The sequence below is a fragment of the Pinus tabuliformis genome, chromosome J (genome assembly GCF_031772625.1).
Source record: "Pinus tabuliformis cultivar Carrire ecotype Pingquan chromosome J, CPIR1, whole genome shotgun sequence".
Classification (NCBI taxonomy): domain Eukaryota; kingdom Viridiplantae; phylum Streptophyta; class Pinopsida; order Pinales; family Pinaceae; genus Pinus; species Pinus tabuliformis.
In genome coordinates, this window is record NC_142295.1 from 619486937 (window position 1) to 619510652 (window position 23716).

The 23716-nt window shown below is 36.0% G+C and overlaps 1 long non-coding RNA gene and 1 pseudogene across 1 annotated transcript; both read left to right on the forward strand.

The window, feature by feature from the left end:
- Positions 1-3661: 3661 nt before the first annotated feature.
- Positions 3662-9334, forward strand: LOC149228472 (uncharacterized). The gene is made up of 3 exons (XR_016247207.1): positions 3662-4278; positions 8685-8821; positions 9024-9334. It is a non-coding gene; the product is annotated as an uncharacterized LOC149228472 (long non-coding RNA).
- Positions 9335-18721: 9387 nt separating this feature from the next.
- On the forward strand, positions 18722-19743 carry LOC149228473 (E3 ubiquitin-protein ligase MIEL1 pseudogene; annotated as a pseudogene).
- The last annotated feature ends 3973 nt before the right edge of the window (positions 19744-23716 follow it).

Below are 23716 nucleotides of genomic sequence, written 5' to 3' on the forward strand. Positions count from 1 at the left end.
TGAGTCTCATCATCTAAGATGTGATTCAGTTTGAAATACTGCTCCATTTGTGCTATCCATGCCGACGGGTGAGAACCATCAAATTTATGCATATCCAACTTGGGATGTCGCTGACTGGGTTGTTGGTGGGTGTGCCAGACGTGAGGAGAGTGGCTAGACTCACCCTCATTGTGTCCATTGCCATTATACTCCTCCTCGTGGGCTTGCTCCTTTCCCTTCGGGATTATTTTCTCGACCATGCTACATGGTCCGCTAAGCTGAATGAGGAGGGTTTGCACTGATTCTTCAAGTTTGTCCATCCTTTCATTGGTCATCGCTTGAGCTCTAGTTTCTACCATACACCAACCTGATTTTTTTAAAATTGGGACCGCCTAAAAAAAATTTCCACTAAGAAGTGAATGGTACCACCGTGCTCAGCTCGTCGTCCTGATTCTGATGGGCTAGATCACCAATAAGCACCCCGAAAGATCTCAGAGTCAATGTCAATGTGGCCAAAAGTCCTGCGAAAATTATACCCCGGTATAGGAACCCTTCACAACGACTCCAATCTAGTGGATCTGAGAGATCTGAATGGCAGATTTGATAGCTCTGGGCGGCGGAACAGACTGCTTCTGCGGATTTGATGGATCTAATAGATCAAAATGGCTGATCTGCAAACTTGAGACTGCGGGACTGATGTCTGCTGCTGCTGCACCCCTTTGCACAAGCGGATCTGGAAGAGATGATGTGTGATCCCCCGATAGAAAAGGGAACTATGGTCTTGAGGAGTGTCAGGTGCTACAGATCGCAATATACATAAGGGTCTGGCAGTAGTACTCGGCCCAATGTTTTAGGGCTCTAACTAAGGAGGATCGAACGTACCCTTAGTCGTACAACTCGACTACTCTATCGTACAGGCGAGTAATCTCTCCGAGTGCTGTTCTCGGTGTACTGTAGTTGCAAGACGGCCGACGGTTTATTTATGCCGAGGTTTCAAGGGAGCCTAGGGGGCTTTCGATATACCCAGAGGGTACGTGGAAGACAGGCCGTGCGCGGTTCTGTCTAATGTGCTACTACTCGAAGGGGTACCCACAGGTGTTACAAGGGAGTCCAACAGATGTGACCACCTCTTGTATTTCCTGCGTGCATGCCTCCCCAAATCTGCAGGTTTATGCGCTCAACGACAGATCCCATAGTTTAAAGACGCCGGAACACATCTCTAGCCAATTTTTTTTTTTTGCTAAGAAATGGAGATCCCACCAGCCCTGGAAAGTGCTCTGATACCACTTGTTATGCTCTTAACCTGCAAAATGATACCCAAATACAGAATATGCGAAGAAAAGATACCCAAAACATAGAATAGCAATGATTTTATTATTCAGAGAGTAATGTTCACTTGCTTCTTCGAGGGGGCAACCTCCAATAGAGCAGAGCTCGATTACAAAATAAGACACAATGCTCCTCGCAGGGAGTCTCTATCCTTTATATATGACTCATACATGCAATACCACGGACCAATACCGTGGGTTTTATTAATACCATCTATCTAATACTACGGCCCATTTGCAACTAACTATGGTTCCATCATTAATTGTGGATTAACCACTTACAATTATTAATATGGGCTTTATTGACTCTTGACTATGACTTGATCCCATTACATAAATAAGGGGGTTAGGGTGGGACCCTAACAAAATAGTTTCAATTCGCATTGTGTTAGCATTATTCGCTTTGCTTGATTTAGAATTACAACAACTAGATGTTAAGACTGCGTTTTTACATGGTGATTTAGATGAGGAAATTTATATGGAACAACCGGAAGGGTTTGTTCAGCATCGCAATAAGAAATTTGTCTGCAGGCTCAAGAAGTCATTGTATGGTCTGAAGCAGTCGCCTCGACAGTGGTACAAGAAATTTGATTCTTTCATGTTGAGTCAAAAATATATAAGAAGTGAATATGATCATTGTGTTTACTTTAAGCAGTTAAGTAATGGCATGTTCATTATCTTAGTGTTGTATGTTGATGATATGCTTTTAGCAAGCAAAAGCATTGAAGAAATCAACAGGTTAAAGACTCAGATGGCAAGGACATTTGATATGAAAGATCTAGGAGCAGCAAGACAGATTTTGGGCATGGAGATTTTCAGAGACAGGAGCAATGGTAAGCTGTGACTATCACAACAGAAGTATATTGAGAAAATACTTGTGAGGTTTGGTATGAACAATGTGAAACCTGTGTCAGTCCCTTTAGCTTCCTATTTTAAGCTTTCTTTCCAGTTTATGTCCTAATACAGATGAAGAAAAGGAGTACATGTCTCGAATTCCATATGCCAATATAGTAGGATGTTTGATGTATGTGATGGTTTGTACTCGACCAGATATTTCACATGCAGTTGGGGTTGTCAGCAGGTATATGGCAAATCCGGGTAAAGAACACTGGTCAACAGTGAAATGGGTGCTTCGGTATTTGAGAGGCACAAGTAGTTATTGTATCACTTACAATAAGAGTAGTGAATTTGTTTGCGGGTATGTTGATTCTGATTTTGCAGGTGATTTGGATAAGAGAAGGTCAACTTCAGGGTATGTCTTTACTCTTGCAGGTGGAGCTATTAGTTGGATGTCAAAGCTACAAAACATTGTTGCTTTATCCACTACTGAAGCAGAATACATTGCTGCTTCGCATGCTTGCAAAGAAGCGGTTTGGCTGAAAGGTTTGCTTGGTGAATTTGGTAGGTTACAGGACAACATCAAGTTACTTTGTGATAGTCAAAGTGCAATACATTTGGCTAAGAATCCGGCCTATCATAGTAAATCAAAGCATATTCCAATTAAGTAACATTTTGTAAGACATGTTATCACTGAAAGGGGAATCTCTCTTGAAAAGGTGCATACAAAGGAAAACTGTGCAGACATGTTCACGAAACCAGTTTTGTTAGAGAAGCTGCGTTGGTGTTTGGCTTCTCTTGGCTTGCAGAAAAAATAAATAATAAAGAAATAGGGCATCAGGCTAATTGTTGTCAAGGTGGAGATTGTTGAGATTTGTCGGTTTTAGTAAAATAGGCAAAAATCTCAGTAGGTGACAACAATAAGATTGAGTTGCTATATTAGCTCTATTTTGTTGGGAGAGAGTTAATGCAACCTATATTTGTTGTAAGAGGATTTATGAGGCAGTTAGATTCTCTTAGCTATAAAACAGGTGTCCATACGGATTGGTGCGGGGTGTGAGAGTTTGTGAGGAAATTGATTCTCTTGTAATCTCCTGTTTTAATAATAAAGATTGCCGATGCCTATGTTTGGTGGACGTAGCCCAGAATGGTTGGGTGAACCACGTTAAACTCTGTGTCTTCTGTGTATGGTTTATTTGTTGTTGTTGTCTTTTAGTTTGCTGCGCACCGATTTCTCTAACAAGGATTAACCGTCACTATGCAAAATAAAGAGAAAGCTTACTATGGAATATAAATTTTGAAATAAGAGAGAAATTACACATATTAAAAATAACTTAAGTTTCGAACAAGGCGTGGTTACAAATTATTTCAATATTTAGGTCGATAGGCCTTCCTTTGAAAGGGACTTTCGTCGTCCTTTTGTTTCTCAGGCTGACACCTGGCGTCGGGCATAAAGCGAGCAAAGCGAGCAATTTGTGGGCAATTCGTTTTCATATTTGTTCAGGCAACACGTCAGCCCCTGCGTATCGGCCTCGCTGCAAGGAGGGGCGGAGGTATTCAGGCGCGGAGGTATTCATGGATACTGGGGTTTGAGGGCAGGACGCCGGCGTTCAGCGGGCATAGCTCTTCCTGTACGCATTTTCCAGATATTCGTCATGGTCTTCATCCTTCAGTTACGGGCATCATGGTCTTCATTTACGGGGTATTTCTGTTATGGGCGGAACGCTAGAGAATGCTCGTCTGCATTGTGCGCTGTTACACTCGGTATTGCTGGACATTTCCAACACTTGCGGTGCTTCGTTACGAAAGAAGGAAATGGAAACTCTAGACATTATTTAACGACATTCTGGTTTTAGAATAACTTCAATTTCGTTGTGATTTTGCTGGCCATGGAAACAAACCAAAGCCTTAAGAGGTGCAGAAGAAGTGGGGCTTTTAATGATATATTTATTTATACTGCCTTCGTCCAGTAGCAGGTGTACAACACGACTATCTCCTCAGTATCGAACATAATCTTCTGAATTTAACTCTCAGAGGATCGCAATCAAGACTGTTTGCACAATCTGGGCTTCTGTTTTATTGTGATTTTATTTCTTCAAACTGCCAAATTTTATCAGACGATTACTTATACCTTGTAAGTCGCTGCATCTCACATTTTACCGTTTTTCTTCAAACATTAGCAATGGTTATTTTCTGTTGAATTCCAGCTAAACCATGGCATTCTCAATTTTCGGCGTCGCTCGTGAGTTTTGAACCCTTGACTTCTTTCTGAAAGCCGTTATTATTGGGGGATTCAATAGTTCTTTGTGAAAGCCATTTCATAGATTCTCAATTTTTGAATAAATTCCCAGTTTTTAAAAATAAGACAAATTTTATGTCCGGATTCAAGATTTCAGTGCCCTGCAGATGGATGTCCAGGGTTATTGAAAGTTGATTTTTAAATTCAATGCCAGGTTAAGTGCTAATTAGCCTGTAATTTCAGTTAGGCACTCTGTGATTCCTCACATTTGAAGGTTAACTAAATGTTAGATTTTGCAAATGAGAAATTGCTGCTAAAGAAAATATTTAGGCTTGAAGTGAGGGCTTACCTGTCAAATTATTTTCTTTACAGGCCTTATATAACTATTTCCAGAGGCTGTTGTTTTCGGAGGACTTTTTTTGTGTTAGGGCCTACCTGTCAAAAAAAATTCTTTTTAAATTCAATGCCATGTCAAGTGTTAGTTAGCCCGTAACTTGAATTAGGAGCTCTGTTGATTCCTCGCATTTGAAGGTTAACTAAATGCTAGATTTTGCAAATGAGAAATTACTGTCAAAGAAAATATTTAGCCTTGAAGTTAAGACCTACCTGTCAAATTATTTTCCTTGCATCATGCCTTATAGGCATATAGTTGTTTTTAGTGTTTTTTTCTTTTTTCTTTCCGGATGACCTTTTCTGTGTTAGGGCCTGCCTGTCAAATTATTTTCTTTGCATCAGGGTTTGTATAGCTCTTTTCAGGGGCCTTTTCTTTCGGAGGAGTATTTTTGTGTCAAACCTGTAAATTTTGTAAGAATTCAAGAATTTGGAGTAGTGCATTTGAATATAACACTGGATTTAGCCAACAGAGATATTAACGCTTCTATCTCCAGTCATATCTAGCTTGCTGCATGTTGATCATTGTTGTGGGTCCTGTGACATCTCCACAAAACAAACATCTGGAAAATCCTCGTCTGCGTTCTATATACTGAAGCAGACTTTGATTGGATTCCTTTGCATTGATTTGGTTAGTTTTTGGGTTTCTTTTCTATTTCCTGGAGTGTGTTGGAGTGTTGGAGTAGACTTGTATATCATCTAGGAGTTTAAGCTACTACAGTAATGTAGAGGTAAATTCTCCAAGCATTGTATTGACAAGCCTATCAAGAAATTATATACTTCCTATCAGCTGAAGTAAGGATCGGGATTTGCATTAGAGTCTACTTGTAATCATTGAAAAATCTCCTCAATAAAAATCAGATTTTTGCCTTAGTTCTTTAACTGAAGTTATTTATCTGAAATTTTCCTTGAAGTGTTTGACGAAATTTCTGAGTTGTTTGTTGAAGGTGTTTCCAGATTTTGCATTCAAACTATTTGTAGAAAGGTGCCAAAGAGAAATTTTAAATTTTTTGGAAAAGTTTGTATGTAACTTTTGTTGGGTATATTATAGTGGTATTAGAGCATAACTCTGGCCAGCTGTGGGTGATATCAAGGAGAAGAATCTGAGGGTCATAATGGAAGTTTAAAGATAAAAAGCTTCCAAGTCAGAAATTTGAAGATTACAACCAAGATTTCACAAACATGTTAGAACAATTGGAAACATGGTTGTCATTAAAGATGGCAAAGAAAGGGGAAAGCAATTACAAATCTGAAGACGAAGATATAAGCATAAATGAAGATTCAGTACATTTAGTTGAAGATACAGTTGAAGCCTTGTGAAATGCATCTGAAGCGAGCCAAAGGGTAAGTGTTAATCCAAATGGTGGTAGGAAAAAGGTATTAATTCATGTTGCAAATAAAAAGGTTTCCAAACCAGGCTTAGAAGAAATATATGGACCATTTTCATTTGAATTCTTAGTTGGAAGGACCCTGAAAAGTTTGTCCCATGAAAAGGTTCAGTTACCCACTAAGTCTGGCAGTGTCATGATTGAAGGTATTGTTCATGTCAAAGGCTCAGCAAAATATGGACACAAATCTTGTGAAGACCATCCGAAGCATCTCGATGGCATCATTCTCATTTGCAGGGGATAAGATCCCACTCAAGATGTATCCAATATAAGTAAATTTCGACATCAAAATATGGATCAGTTTACTGGAGTCTTTGTAAGGCCACTGGAAGTTTGCAATGATGTTACAAGGAACATGCTCCAAGAAGAAATTGAATTCCTAGTGGATGGTAAAACTGAAGACAACAAGGGACATTCTCTAATGAAACTAAGCTTCCACACTCCAAACTCCAATACCATGTTTGCTGAGGACATTGCTATCCTTACACCTGGGATTGTTGCTAAAAGGAGGAGAGGTAATTCTGTTATTTGTATCTTGTCTCAACCATTTAATGAATTTACTATGGTTCTTGCAATGTGTGGTAATGTGGAGATTCAACTAAATAAAAATGTAACAGTAGTACATCAAGAAGGATTGCAGACGAAAAATTCCCTTTAGAAAAAAGGTAATAAAGAATATTATCAAATATCATCTGCAGCTGGAATTTAGTCCCCCAATGCATCGTATTATGTTGCACATGAGATATACATTTCTCGATTCAGTTCAGGAATCTCGGGGAAGATGTCAGGAAGGAAAAGTGAGTGGATTGATGCTCCCGTGAACCATGCTAGAGACTAGCCAATTGCTCTTTGTTCCATGGAAAACAAGGTTTAGGAGCATGTGAGAGGACTGTTAGAACATCATATAAAAGAAGCTTTCCTTCCATGCTACTCCACACAATGGATCAGTGCCAAAGAACCAGAGCAGGGGAAGTAATGGTTAAATGACAATCCTTATCTGATAAAGTTTGAAATGAAAAATTCCTTCAATTAAGTAGGACCTGGAACATGCAAAGGAAGCAATTTTTAGGCATGGAGTACATGGCCTAGTGAATGATCCATACAATGAGTTAGATCACCAACATCCTTCTAAACAAATGTAAATTAATCATGTCAGAGAGATGCTTACAAAGGTGAGGTGCCTTGCCTAATACCATGCTTACCATGTCTGGTTTGTTGCTCTGATGCTTACAAAGGTGAGGTGCCTTGCCTAATACCATGATTACCATGTCTGGTTTGTTGCTCACCAAAAACAGTTACAAGATTGGCATGGTGATGCTCCCAGTCTCCACGATATTAATGGCAATTCACATTTTATCAATACGCATACCAAAGGAATTATAGTTCATGGAACTCGGGATCCTGGTGTTGGTATAAGCTCGCCGATCTCCTGCAAAAATCAGGCCACACCGCCATTGTATTCGATCTCGCAGCCTCGGGTCTCCATCCCACGCGCCCCGATCACATATCCTCATTACAGCAATACGCAGAACCCCTTTTGGAGGCCCTGCGTTCAATTTCAGATTCAGAAAAGGTATCACAGATTTAAATCAAAATTTAATCCAATTTTGAATGATTTAAATCACAATTGAATCCAATTTTGAATTTCTGATGAAATATTGACACTTATCACGATGAACAATTGGTGGAAGGCAGTCATGGTGAAGATAAGAAAGGCCTTGAGCTGAATCTAAAGAAATTATGTGCCTTGTAGGCCAGTTGAGTCTGCTAGCTTTAGGTCCATGAAGGATATCTCCCAAGCTTCCATTGCACATGTATTCATACACTAGCAGGTTGCAATCCTCTCCAGAGATGCAGCACCAGAGCTTAACAATGTTCTTGTGCCAAATCCTCCCTAAAGTCTCAGTTTCTGCTTGGAACCCATTGTCATATTCAAAGGCCTCAATCTTTGCCCTACCAGGAAGCCTCTTCACAGCCACTGTCTCACCATTGGTCATTTCTATCCTGTATACTTGTCCAGCCCCGCCACTCGCAATCATGTTAGTCTCATCCAAGGATCCCAATATTTCGCCCTCACGAAAAACTAGCTTATGGAAAGAGACCACGTTCCAGCCAAGTGGTCATTAAATGGATTTCAGATTCCTTTGTTCTTGTGTGTATTATGATACCTTCCAATTGGTCATTAAAGGGATTATGCATTTTTTTACTTAAAGGATCCACCTTAAATAAACTGGTGTCCTGCTTTGCTTTCAACTCAATGCTGGTATCAATTGTAAAGTGGATTGAAAAGCTTAAATATTTTAATGGCGAGCTGTACTGCAGGACAGGTTATCAAATGCAAAGGTAACTACTTCAGTTCAGTTCAGTTCAGTGCAAGGAGTCATGTCCACATCCTTTTTATTTCATGTATATCATTTCATGGCAAAATTGATTTTCAGGGTTAAGCTGCATTTATGCAAACTGTATGTGTGCAATTTATGCTTCTTGAAATCTGATATATTTTGATTTGTACTTTTGTTATAGCTGCTGTTGCATGGGGTGCAGGGGAGCCTCTGAAGATTGAAGAAGTGGAAGTGGCTCCTCCACAGGCAATGGAAGTGAGAATCAAAGTGCATTATACTGCCTTGTGTCATACAGGCCTTTATTTCTGGGAAGCAAAGGTATGTTATGAATAATTACCATTAAACATCAAGTTTCTGGGAAGCAAACGTATGCTATGAATAATTATCATTAAACATCAAGAAAATTTGAAGGAAGGATATTAATTACACATCTCCAATTGCACTGTACTGTATAACACATAAAATATTGCTGTTAGCAGTGAAATGGAATGACTGATACTGATACTGCTTTGGTTGCAAGGCCAAAATCCTCTCTTTCCCCGCATTTTAAGACATGAAGTAGCTGGGTATGATGTGCAGGGATTGCAAAGTTCCATTTCCAAACAAAAGTATCTTATGCACTGCAGTTTCCACCTTCTTAAGAGCAAATAAATAATTCCATTTTGAAATCACAAAGGATGATCCAGTTTTATGTTGCCTTCCCATGTCATCACTGGCTGCTTCATCATCCCCAAGAATTTTTAGCGGTAAATTATTTTGTAGTATTTGATGCTGATTTTGTTTTGGTTCACAGCAGTGATCCAAGTGGGTTGCGTTATATGGTTTTCCCAGTTGGGCTAAATAAATCTGGGAATTTGTGATTCCTAGTTTTTGTGTATATTATGATACCAGCCAAGTGGTCATTGAATGGATTTTGGATTCCTTTGTCCTTGTGTGTATTATGATACCTTCCAATTGGTCATTGAAGGGATTATGCATTTTTAAACTTAAAGCATTCTATGTTTACCTATAAAATAAATAAATAAAAATGTCTCTTAATTCGAAATACACGCAATGGTAAATGTTGACATAATCCAAGTAAATAATGTTGATATTGCGTAATGGTTAGTGTTTATATAATCTATTTAAAGAATGCTTTTTCAACACTCATGGTTTAAGTAAATAATGTTTTTTCTTATTTGAAATTAACCATTGTTGATCTGACCTTCACTCAAGGGGTTATCATTATTAATTAAGGTGGTTTTATATATGGTATAAGCGGACAACAATTTTAGAAATAATTATTGAGTTTACAAGTCGAAGATAGAAATAGATTAGATAACGCGAGGTTATTTTAAAATATTAAATTACAATGTGGAAAAGCATATTACAATTACTTAATGTTTTAGTCGTAATGTCAACCAGCAATGTAAGTGGTTTGTTTTAATATTTGCAACTCACAAATTTCTCCGCTTTTCATTTATCATGTAAAACAGTGTAATTTATTTTTTATTTAAAAAAATAAAGTGTGTTGCCAATAATCTATTGAGTTTTTAGTATGAACGCCTTTTAAACTTAATATATTGATATGAATGGTTTGGTTTTGGTTTTGTTGTTTTAGTATGAAATTTGCTGGTACGGGATGGTCATGGTGGTTATTGCCTTGGTCACTAGCAAACTTTGTATATGCTTGACTATCTGTAGAGGTTTCTTCCTTTTACTAATCCTATCGGCCTCTCTTTGTACCTTTTGGGACAATTGCTAGTTTTAACTCATAACTTTAGTTTCGAATAAGACATGCTTACAAATAATTTTATAGTTTTTAGTGATTGATATCAAACGCATCAAGAGAGTTGTTTTCAATAAAGCAATAAATAATACAAATATTTCTAGTGCTAAAGCTGCAACTACTGTTGTTGATTTAGGCCTATCTTCATTCTCGGACCTTACAGTTGATCTAGGTAAAAGTAAATTTTCATAGCATAACATTATAACGACATAAATAACATATAATAAATATTTTGTTATTTGGATTAAATGAGTATGCCCGGAAGATTTCGAATCTCTGTACGGACTTCAAGATTTGTTTTGACATAATTTACTTATTTTTATTTACTTTCAGTTATTTAATAAAAGTATAATATATTATATTTTTATTAAGTTTAAAATATTTTTATATTTTTATTAAGTTTAAAATATTCTAAATTTATAATCTCCTTAATCATATTTTTTAAAGGTAAAAGCTATTTTCATAATATTTAAAATGTAATATATGATATTATTTATATAATAACATTATACTTTTAGATATGATACATAGTTTATAGTTTAATAAGAGGAGATAATATACAACCCTAAACTCAAACTCTTACGTGCCTAAAATTAAGAAATTTTCTAAAGTAAAGAGTTTATTATTTAGAAATGGAAGGTAAAATTATTTTATTTCTATAATAAATAGATGAGAATAATATCACATATTAATAATAATATTGAGTGTTCTTTTATATTATTCAAAATATGTATTAATATAAAGTATAATATAAAAATGAATGGTTGAGTTTTAAAGGAATGAGAATAAATTTATATGACTTGGTTTTATTTATTTAATAAATTAGATAATGGAGTTTGAATTTATTTAATTATTATTAAAATATTATGTTGAAATAGGTAATAAAACTTGAATTCTTTTAATTAATATTAAGATATTATGTTGGGATTGATAAGTTATTATTTATTGGAAGTATGAAGATTTATATTATTTTTACGTATAATATTTTTTGGAGTGTGGTATTTTGAGTTAATAAAAAATTTGAGTGTAAATTAGTTATTGATAAAGAATTTATTTGAATACTGTAAAAAAAATGATTGAAAATTGAATAAAAAGAAACCTAGTAATAATGATGTGGATGAGTTGGTTAAGGAAGATGAAGTGATTGAAATTTTGGGTTCATGGTGAATGTTGATAGTTTATTAGTTGACTTTTCTCTAAGGATATAGTCTCTTGGAGAAGGGAGAATGGTAATGAAATCCTGACTATGGACATTAAGAAGATACCATTATATATGAAGTGATTTATAGTTATATGCGTTGCAAAGTAGACAGGTAGGGCTTTCCAACGAGCTATCTTGAGCTCAATTTGGACTTCGGGAAGTGCCTCAAAATCAGCTCCAAAGTTGTGCTGCGCATACAGGTTTCGGGCGCGGCACATAGAGAATTTTGGCCCACTTTTCACTCAGTACCTCAAAATTTCGGCCAGTATTGACTAGTTTTACTTTTTGATGTTACTCTTGATTTAACTTGATGTAATTTCATGATCATGATATAATTTTGGCACATGTTTACTTGTTTTAGTAGATTCATTCACTAAAAAGTGAAAAACAATTGAATGAATCAGCTTCCTAACATTTAGAGGCAAGTTGTTTCATTGCCTATTTTTTAGTTCCTTGTTTAGATATGGTTGAAACAACTCCTAGAATTATGAGCTTGACCCCTAGAGGCATGGGTATGAGTTAAGCTTGCCTATATCATGTAATTTCTCAGTCATTCTCAGGGTTGGACACTTGGGATTGCTTGGCACTTCATTGTACATTCATTCAACATTTTTGGCAAAGGAAAGACCAGGGTTTTGCAGCATTTGTTGGTATCCTTGTGGCTTTGTGTTTTGATGGTGTTTTTCTTCATGTAATTGTAAGTTCATTGATGTTTTATGTATGACATTTCCCTTCTCTTTGCTTCTGAAATTAAACAAATGAGTGATAAAGGTAGAATTCATTAGCTTGTTGTGCTCTACCTGTTAGTTTTGTTTAATTTTCAATGTTTTCTTCAGTTTGAAGAGGATTCTTGATACCCTCTTGCCCTTTTCAGCTTCTCACCAGCCTGAGCCCTCCATCTTTACAAATCAAAGCATCAAAACAGTTGCCTTTCTTGCCCCAATCAGAACTCTGCGAAATTGGCCTTCATCCTCGAACCCAAATTTTCCTTTCCCTTGATTCCAACAAAACCCCCAAAAAAATCAAATCAAATCCTTGCACTGCATACCTAGCCTAAAATCAGAAGGTATTTCAGTCATCTCAAGCCCCATCGATTATCTTTTGCTGAGATTGACCCGGAGAGAGCCCTCTCCCTGAGCCTGGTTTGATGTTGGCCCTGGATCCTACCTTTTCAGCCTGAGGTAAATCTAGGCTCTAACACGTGGAAGTCCCTGACTTGGCTGGAATTTTCATATGTTAATACGATTTATTTTCCTATTTTGATCTAGCACATGGATTGGTTATTATGGTTGATTTGTCATGGTTTCTATTTTGGTTATATGTTGGTTATATGCATGGTTCTATTATGTGCTCTATTTATGGCTCTTATTCATGATTTCATAAGTTACTTGATGGTTGATGAATGCATGGGCTAACTAGTGTTATTGTGGCTAGCTAGAGAGGGCATAGAGCCTTCCGGGTGATTCTGAGATGAAGTTCAGAAGTTTATGATCAGATATGCATTAATGACCTATATCTTATATGTTTAATATCTATTTAATGAAATGTATATATTGCATTAGCATGTATTGGTAAATATCTTGCTCAAGTTTTTGATTTTTTAGCATTGTCATGATTCTGGAAAGTTACAAGTAGTTATGGGCAGTGTTTTGGAGGCTATCTTGAAAAAGTGGCATAGATGTAACAAACATGGGTTAAAATTTAATGTAATAAAGTTAACAAAGGGAAAATAAAACCAAGGTAATGGGACACTTATTCCAATCTGAATGTTGGGAAAAAAATCCTAGTGGGCATCACTTGTTGTTTATTATGGCTAAGGAAATTGGCAAAGGCATTGGCAAAGGCTTTGGAAAGGAAAAGTGGCAATTATTGGCATTTATTTATGAAAATAAAGGAAAATAGGAGAAAATGGAGATGAAAGGTCACAGGTTTGCATGAGGAGGAAATTGAAGGAAAATAGAGGGAAAATGAAGAAATTAGAGGCATCAATAATAAAAAGGCATCAAAGCATCAGTTTGGGGCCTTTTGTCAATTTGGATTTGGAGTTAGTTGGAGAGAGGAGAAGAGCACCAAGAGGAGAAAGAAAGAAAGAAAACAAAGGAAGGCAAAGGAAATCAAGGACAAGCAAAGGAAGGACAAGGAAAGCAAGGGACAAGTAGGGAATAGTTGGATCAAGTAGCTTTAACATGAATACTTGCATGTAACAGGTTGCATGTGTGATTTCCTAATTGAAGTGTGAATGCACGGTGCATGCACTTGTGTATTTGGTTCGTTTGATGTCATTGGCATGGGTTTTTCCTGGTTGACAGTGGTTTCATCCTTACCTTTCCAATTCCTATATATACATTGTGTGATGGGATTCATTCTTGGTTGAGCTTTGGATTGCTGAAAGGTTTTGGATCTAGGTGAAGTGGTCTCAAAAAAATACCAAGGGTTGGGGGTGGAGATGGTTTTCTCTAGGAAGCCCTCAACAAGTGCGTGGAGACAGGAAAATTACTCAAGGTATGGTGAAGGAATTCTAAGGCATCCAAGCTTGGTTTGGTTTTCTGATCTTAGGATTGGTTTAGGTGAGATCACCATAGCATGAGCGTGGAGGTGGTTTAACCTATGGATTCCTTTGGTTATTTATGTCTTGGTAAATCCCATGAGATCCCACATTCATGATTGGAATATGGTACAGGGGTGATTGGCTGAAAGAAATATTTGGTTCAGCCCAATCTATGGTCGGGTGGTACGTGGAAGTCCCTAAATTGGTGGGATTTTGCATCATTAAATGAGAGTTATTTCTCTATGGAAATCTATGATTTGATGGTTGTTATTTCATGGTTACTATTATGATTATTTGTTGGTTATAAGTATGGATATGTTATATACTCTTGTAATGGATTGTTCATGAATTGATATGTATTTGGTTGGTTGATGAATACATGAGCTAACAAATGTTATTGAAACTATTTAGAGAGGGAATTAGACATTCTTGGTGAATCTTAGATAAGTTTTAGGCCCTTATGTTAATCTATGCATTCATGACCTGTAGATTTCATGTTCATTATATGTTTGACGAAATGATTGCCATGTTTAAGCTTGGTTAGGTCAAGTTATTTACTAAGTTTTATATGAATGGATTTGTCTTGATGTTAGATATCATTATATAATGTCTCATTAAGTTTTGGGAAATGGTTTGGAGTTAGGCCTTGAAAAGGTGGCACTGATTCTGAGGTCGCATGCTCAAAACTAGAAATTTTGGTTTGCAGTCGCTACCTTCTAGGATAATGCATGCGACTGGAGGCCTATAGTTGCATGGAGGCATTTTCATGCATGCAACTGGGGGCCCAAATCACTAAAAAGGAAAGTTAGCTCAGGGTTTTGGCACCTAGAGTAGTTGTTTAGCTCCTGGGGGTCATGTGGCTCCTGAGGGAGGTCAACAAAGTTTTAGTTTCTCAACTCCACTTCTTTAATGAATCTAGGAGGTTGAGTCATGTCATAGTAGCCCTAAACTCATGTTTACTCTGGCAGGCCAGTTAATGTGGGTAAATGTGGGAGGGGTGGTTACAGATTGGTATCAGAGCATGGTTCAAACACTTAGACCAAGTGGTATAGATGTATGTTGTTATGCATGCTTGGTCATGGTTTTTCTTATAATGCATGAGGTTATTGTATGCAACTATTTTTTTCATGCATGATTTTGATATATTGATATGATTATTTATATACATGTATCATGCTAATTTGGACTGATTTTGCAGATGAGACAACCTCCTCTGAACGTCATTGAGGTATGACTTTGATTATGGTGTCTATTTTGTTTATCTAACATGGCCTGTTTGCAGGAAGAAGAGGATTAGAGATGACGAGAAAAATGGTGGACTACAGATCGGTTGAGCAGCAAGGAGATGAGTGGACTAGAGATGACGAGAAAAATGGTGGACTACAGATCGGTTGAGCAGCAAGGAGATGAGTATTCTCATTGTTGGGCCGCCAAATTAACATCAATTTTCACTCCACTTTCAACTTTATCCTCATTTTGTCACCTCATTTCATCATATTATCATTACATAACCCTATATTTCCATTACCATATGAGTTTATATTTTCATTTTCCAAAGTTATTAATTTCATGTATTTAGAGTGAATTTATGATTAAAAGTTAGAGAAATAACATGTATTTGCTTATACCTAAAAGTGGCTTGAGTTTGATGACATGTGTAGATCATTTGGAAGTTTCCAAGGCACCCTTATGTGGCCTCCCAAGATCAAATTCGAATTTCAACTCAAGAGGTGGACCATATTCCAAGGAGAAAGATCATGGAGATTTTGATGTGTCATGGGATTTGTATCTAGTACTTAGGGATAAGTTGAGACAAGTATGGGTCTAGTAGATATTTAAGGGATCTACATTTATTGAGTAGATATTCCTAATTCATGTATAAATAAGAGGAGCATCCTTCAAAGGAAAGGAGGAGGGAGAGAGAACATTTATCAGTTATTCATTAGCATCAAATTTATGATTGTTCATTCAACATGAATAATATCATTTTCTCCAAATCATGAGTTATGAGTGTTGTTTGATTCTTAAGGTGTGATAGTTGTTCATGTATGCTCATTGAAGAATGGAAGGATCCCCATACTGAGATAAGTACACTTTGTTGTAAAGTAATGTTGTGAATATACTAATTTTAATTATGATGTTCATCTTATTTCTTTGTTGTAAATACTTGTAGATAATTTCAGTATGAATTCATGTTATGGCCATGTTTTGTTGTGTGAAGGTTGATCTCCTTTCAGTAGCTAGTTTTGATGTGAGAAGGACAACCAGGAACTCCTAAGTTAGGAGTCTCTTCTCCATGAGCTAGATTAAATTGAAATAAGATTTACTTTCTCATATGCTTTCCTAGATTACATTTATGTGAATATTGATTCCCTTTCAGTATATAGTTTTTATGTGAGAAGGGCAATCGAGTCCTCCTAAGTTAGGAGACTCTTCTCCATGAGCTAAGAATTGAACTGAAAACAATATTTACTTGCTTTCGTATATATGCTTTCTTTCTTGCTTTTGTAGGTGTTTGGTAATGTTATTATAGGAAGATTGTAGAAGGACAATCAGGACTCTTGAACAAGAGACTCTTCTCTATCTTCTAAAGTAAAATAATTCCATTGATCAAACATTTTTTATGCTTTCATAAAATAGATATGATAGTTTAGATTTGTAATATGCATTTCCATTCTAAACAAACTTCCTACACCTGTTTCATCTAAGGTCCCATATATTTTGGTTTGCTTCTAAGTTTACGATACCCCGGATTGATAAATTAAATGACAAGGATTTAGCAGACAACTAAATCACCCAACATTTTGGCGCCGTTGCCGGGGAAGCAAACTTAGATGTAAGCTAGTTAAGAAGATTGTTTAGGAAGAATCTTTATTTAGGATCATTTAGGGTTAATTGCATTTAGGAATTTTCATTTAAGTTTATTCTCATATAGAAAACATAGAAATAGAACACAAATAAAGAAACTCCCATTCACTAAAAAAAAAAAAAAAAAAAAACAATGAGTATAAGTTTGGAACAACTCGCTCAGATCCTAGCAAGTGTTAGGATCTCCTCTTCTTGCGAAGAAGAGATCTTGACAGCCGCCAAAAGCTTAACTACTCCTCTAGAAGAAAAAAATGAATTAACATTTGAAGAATCTTGTATATCTGACGATGAACAATTATTTGAACAGGAAATTGAGGAGGACGAAGAGAAGTTGCAGCATGATCTGAATCAGAGTGGAAATCACGCCTATGAAAGCCTTATTGACAAGTGGTTTCGATGGTTTCAAACAAGTACGAGGTTAGATCGATTTTGTTTTTATTTCATTAGATCATACTCACAAAAACTAGATTCGATCATCCTTGTATATTTTCAATTTAAAATTGGGAAATTGAAAATGAATATATTGTTACTACTATTGCGTGAATGGTTACACTGGAAATTTAATTACACTTAATAGTTTGTAATCTTCAATTAGCATAGAGTAGGTAGGATCATATTTTATGTTTCGAATAAGTATGCTCTCCTCCTGCGTTTTCACACGATCTCAAGGATCAAAAAGTAGAATGTTTATAAATGTTTTTAGGATTGCAATATGCTTGTCTCCATTTGCTAAAAGATTATCCTAAATCAATAAAATATCCTAGGTTGTTTTAGGGTTAGAATAAAATTTAAATTCTTTTTAAAAAGATTTCAATTTTAAAGCAATATATAAAAAAAAATTAAAAAGAAATTTAGGAATGAAATTCAATTTGTTTTTAAAGATTTTTAAAATAACATAAAAATTAAAAAAAAATCATTAAAAATAAAATTAATTTCTTTTTAATTTCTTTATTCATACAAACAATGAATAAAACAATAAAGAGGTCGAATCATATATTAAAAAGCCCATGCATAAAAACAAACATACAAAATCCCATACGACATTGAAAAAACCAAAGGCCCGAAGTTATTCGCCCTGGAGAAATTTGCATTACGAGTTGCAATTAGATTTATGTTCTCGTTCCACCTCTTTAAACCTGCAAAACAAGAAAAATCTCTGTGCTATTCAACCAAGCGGTCGAGGGGGACAATTTGAATTAAAATAAAAAATGCGCTAGTGAAGTTGGGAAGATCCACTCTTTTGGGGAAATCATGGGCTCAATCACAGAGAAAATCTCGGGAATGAGGCGAAAATCCAGCAGAAATATCGTCATCCACCATCTATCATTTTTTTGCGGCTTATTCTGATCCAGAATTTCGATTTCTCTGGCATGAGAAATCTTCAGCTCCAGAATTCATTGAACATTCGGCGATGTAGGTGAAGTGATATGGCTATTTCACATTCTTTTATGGCTGTTTTAACTGCCCACAATTTTTACGCATCCACTAAACTTAATCAGAGAAAAATCCTCAAAATTCATGTAAAGTCGGCCTCTCGATTTCCTGTGATCTCCTGCCGATTTCACGCGATTTCCTGTATCCCCATATCCCAGGCTTTAAGGCTGATGAAGAATTCGTTGGATACGTCAAGGGCTACCAAAGAATTTTTTATTTAACTTGTACTGATCACCGTGGGACTCCACGATCTCCAGCTCGGACCTATACATTGGAAGCACAAGGAGTCGTGAAGAGTAAACCCGGAAGAATAGAAGGGGAAGGAGGTATCGACAACATTGTTCCTCCTCCTCTCCTCTTCTGCATTTCTCAAACTCAAACACCTCTCCTCTGACAACCATGGAAGGCGGGGTCGTCTTTGAAGCTATGTAAAACCCACTAGATCGCCTGAACACTGGAAAGATGGAACATGGTTGCGCCCATTACAGGAGACGATGTCGGATTTGGGCCCCTTGTTGCAATGAGATCTATGCTTGTAAGCAATGTCACAATGAATCCATGAGCCATTTAAAGGACCCCTTGTTGCGCCATGAGCTCCCAAGATACAAAGTTGAATGGGTTATTTGTTCTCTCTGTGACACAGAAAAATGTCAAGCAAATTTGCGAAAACTGTGGTGTTAAAATGGGGGATTATTTCTATTCAACGTGCAAGTTCTTTGATGATGATATCTCAAAGCAACAATATCATTGTGATGATTGTGGCATATGCAGGGTAGGAGGACGGGATAATTTTTTTCCATTGCCAGAAATGTGGTTGTTTCTATACGGTTAGTTTGTAGAAGGGCCAACCTTGCGTAGAGAACTCAATGCGCCACAACTGTCCAATTTGTTTTGAGTATCTTTTTGATTCTTTAAAGGCAATAATTGTTCTGCGTTGTGGTCATACAATGCATGGGGAAGCTTTGGTTGTAAATTTTCCTTTGCAGCTCCATCATATGCCTGATGAGAGTGTGAATACAAGTAATCATCGAGATCAACTTTTAAGAATGGTCAAAAGCTTGTCTCCAAATGTGGTAACGTTGGTGGAGAAAGAAGCCAACACTAATACTGCACCTTTCTTTCCCAGGTTCATGGAGACTTTGAGTTATTACACTGCTATGTTTGAATCTTTGGATGTAACTCTGCCAAGGGATAGCAAAGAGCGTGTCAGCGTGGAGCAGCACTGCCTAGCATGTGATATGGTGAATGTTATTGCCTGTGAAGGTGATGAAAGAGTAGAGAGGCATGAGCTTTTTGGTAAGTGGAGGTCCCATCTGACTATGGCTGGCTTTAAATCTTACCCGCTGAGTGCACATGTTAACTCCACTATCAAGGTTACCTTGAACTCCTATAATGAAAATTATAAAACAATTAAAAAATAAAAGTAAAAAAAAATCAAAACAATGCAAAACATTTTTTTTAGATTTGATTTACTTATGTTTTATTTATTTCTAGTTTTTTTTTAATAACCATACAAAACAAATATTAGTTTTAAAGTTTTTTCAAAAAAAATAAAATGTTAAAACAATTCAAAATAAAAAAAAAATAAAAAAATCAAAACAATGCAAAACATTTTTTTATTTTAATAACAATCCAAAGCAAATTTTAATTTTAACAAGACAATTAGAAATAAAAAAAAAAAAATTAAAACAATTAAAAAAAAACAAATAAAAAAATCAAAGCAATTAAAAAAAATATCAAAACCATTAAAAAAAAAACAAATTAAAAAAAACATTTTTTTTTTCAAAAAATTGCAAATGGACATTTTATAACAGCTGAAAACATTTTATGCTAACTTGTCTTGTTGGAGTTGGGAATGAGCGCGCAAAGGCAACAGGTAAAAAAACTCATTTCATTTTATTTTGGTTGCTAAGCATTCATACTCATTCTTGCATTTTATATCTTTCAAAGAGCTCTGAAGGTTTTCATGCAGGATTTGTACTAAGCTTTTACAGGCGCGCGAAGATCCAAGTTCATGCAGATGTGATCTCGAGAAATCACATTCATTATTGAAAGTTTGAAGGAGTTAGTTACATATGTCGTGACATTTGTCGCTACACATAAATCTTTTGCGTCATGATATGTTACCCACACTTCTCCTTCAAAGCCTCATCAATCATCCATGTTAAAGTCCATTGATTCATTGCCTTATCCATCATGACTTCATACATGTCTACTTTTCTGAGTCGCATACATTTTTGCCTACCTTTCAGTTCATCTTTTTGCCTCATGAATAAACCATCCATCTCTCTACATTGCCTTGCTTTCCTTGCCATAAAAACTGTTTGGCCATAACATCTTGTATCTATATTCCTACCAATCATTTGTAGGAACTCGCGTTCACTGATGTGGGATTCCTTAAGGCCCACCTTTCAACAAGTCTTGACCCATTGACCTCAGCACCTTATCTGGGATAAAGACTAGAGTCATTATTAGTACCTTGAGGCTTGCATGCCTTAATGACAAGTCTTCTCGCCAACGAACAATGGGAATACATTAATGTCCCTTGTTTTTTGGATCTTGCAAGTGGCTCGACATCAGCTCATTCATTCGCACTTCGCAAGATGTACTTGGGTACCTTGGCACTCATTGACATTAATGGTGAGTTTGCCTCACATTGGTTAACGACATTCATCAATGGTCGGTAATCCAATGACTTCTTTCCATGTTCGACATCGACACATTCATTCACATGGAAAGAATTGTGCCACGATATGGGACGAGATGAAGACTATATGAATCAAGAGAAGATTCAACAGGTTCAATAATAGTAATAAAAGATCCACATTCGCAACTTCATCCATCATATATGCAACCAAGACACAGATCACATTCTTGTATTCCATGATTCAACAACAGAAGCTACACTTTTCTACATATACACAGTTTGTCCACTCAGGTAAGTAAAGGTATGTTCTTTTCTAGCTTTTTATCATACAATTCCTTTAATACTAAAATTATAATTTTTGGAAAATGTTTCACCATGTTCATATTCACATCCATACTCCATTATCACCTTCCATATGTCATATATGTCCTTTCTACACATACCATCCTAACCAACATACTTTTTCCAAACAACTACTATTGCATTATGATTCAAATGTCACATATTTTGCAAACAATGATCAAAGAAAGAATGGTTGATTAAATGTTTTCAAAGTCTTTTGATGCAACACAAAAACAATGAAAGTATTGTTACACAAGAACCAATACTAAACAAATTTTGGTTGTCACACAAGAACCAACCAAAATAATATGTTGCAATCAAATGTTTTTAAGAGAGAAGACTTTGCAAAAAGGAACAAAGTTGTCAAAAAGAAAATTATGTGAAGTTAAAAAAATCGATATCAGCCAAAGTTCATGTAAAAGCAAGACAATTCAAAAGATCAAATCATGATCAATGTAATAGATTGCATGAGGACATGCAATAACTTAAGTTGGGGGGTATGTTGGGCCGCCAAATTAACATCAATTTTCACTCCATTTTCACCTTTATCCTCATTTTGTCACCTCATTTCATCATATTATCATTACATAACCCTATATTTCCATTACCATATGAGTTTATATTTTCATTTTCCAAAGTTATTAATTTCATGTATTTAGAGTGAATTTATGATTAAAAGTTAGAGAAATAACATGTATTTGCTTATACCTAAAAGTGGCTTGAGTTTGATGACATGTGTAGATCATTTGGAAGTTTCCAAGGCACCCTTATGTGGCCTCCCAAGATCAAATTCGAATTTCAACTCAAGAGGTGGACCATATTCCAAGGAGAAAGATCATGGAGATTTTGATGTGTCATGGGATTTGTATCTAGTATTTAGGGATAAGTTGAGACAAGTATGGGTCTAGTAGATATTTAAGGGATCTACATTTATTGAGTAGATATCCCTAATTCATCTATAAATAAGAGGAGCATCCTTCAAAGGAAAGGAGGAGGGAGAGAGAACATTTATCAGTTATTCATTAGCATCAAATTTATGATTGTTCATTCAACATGAATAAAATAATTTTCTCCAAAATAATGAGTTATGAGTGTTGTTTGATTCTTAAGGTGTGATAGTTGTTCATGTGTGCTCATTGAAGAATGGAAGGATCCCCATACTGAGATAAGTACACTTTGTTGTAAAGTAATGTTGTGAATATACTAATTTTAATTATGATGTTCATCTTATTTCTTTGTTGTAAATACTTGTAGATAATTTTAGTATGAATTCATGTTATGGCCATGTTTTGTTGTGTGAAGGTTGATCTCCTTTCAGTAGCTAGTTTTGATGTGAGAAGGACAACCAGGAACTCCTAAGTTAGGAGTCTCTTCTCCATGAGCTAGATTAAATTGAAATAAGATTTACTTTCTCATATGCTTTCCTAGATTACATTTATGTGAATATTCATTCCCTTTCAGTATATATTTTTTATGTGAGAAGGGCAATCAAGTCCTCCTAAGTTAGGAGACTCTTCTCCATGAGCTAAGAATTGAACTGAAAACAATATTTACTTGCTTTCATTTATATGCTTTCTTTCTTGCTTTCGTAGGTGTTTGGTAATGTTATTATAGGAAGATTGTAGAAGGACAATCAGGACTCTTGAACAAGAGACTCTTCTCTATCTTCTAGAGTAAAATAATTCCATTGATCAAACATTTTTTATGCTTTCATAAAATAGATATGATAGTTTAGATTTGTAATATGCATTTCCATTCTAAACAAACTTCCTACACCTGTTTCATCTAAGGTACCATATATTTTGGTTTGCTTCTAAGTTTGTGATACCCCAGATTGATAAATTAAATGACAGGGATTTAGCAGACAACTAAATCGCCCAACACTCATGATACAGCAAATACATTTAGGAGTTTGAGGGAAGAGATCAGAAATTGCAAGGCAGACAATGATAGGTTTGTTGAGGCTCAGGAAATACTTGCAAAGGCTCAAGAAAAGTAGGTAGAGGTCAATGCAATGATCCTTCATATTTTTTTAGAGTTGCAAAGACAAGGACAACTCAAGATTAGTCAAGAATGGGAAGAGAAGACTAATGGGGCATATGGTAGTAGGTCTCAGTAAGGATACATGTTGGATAGAGGGGACACAGTTAGAGGTGGTAGATCACCTAAAATGAGGATTGGTATGTATGGTTTTCATTCTAGTTCCTCATCCAGGAGACATCATCACCACCATCATCATTATAGGAGGATTGAGTACTTTCCATAGGAGTTCAAGAAATTCAAGCCTCCTACATTTGATGGAGAGATGAAGAAATCAAAAGATGTAGAGGCATGGTTGCTTTGGATGAAGAGATTATTCAGATTGCATAACTATTTAGAGAACATGAAATCCAAAATATATACCT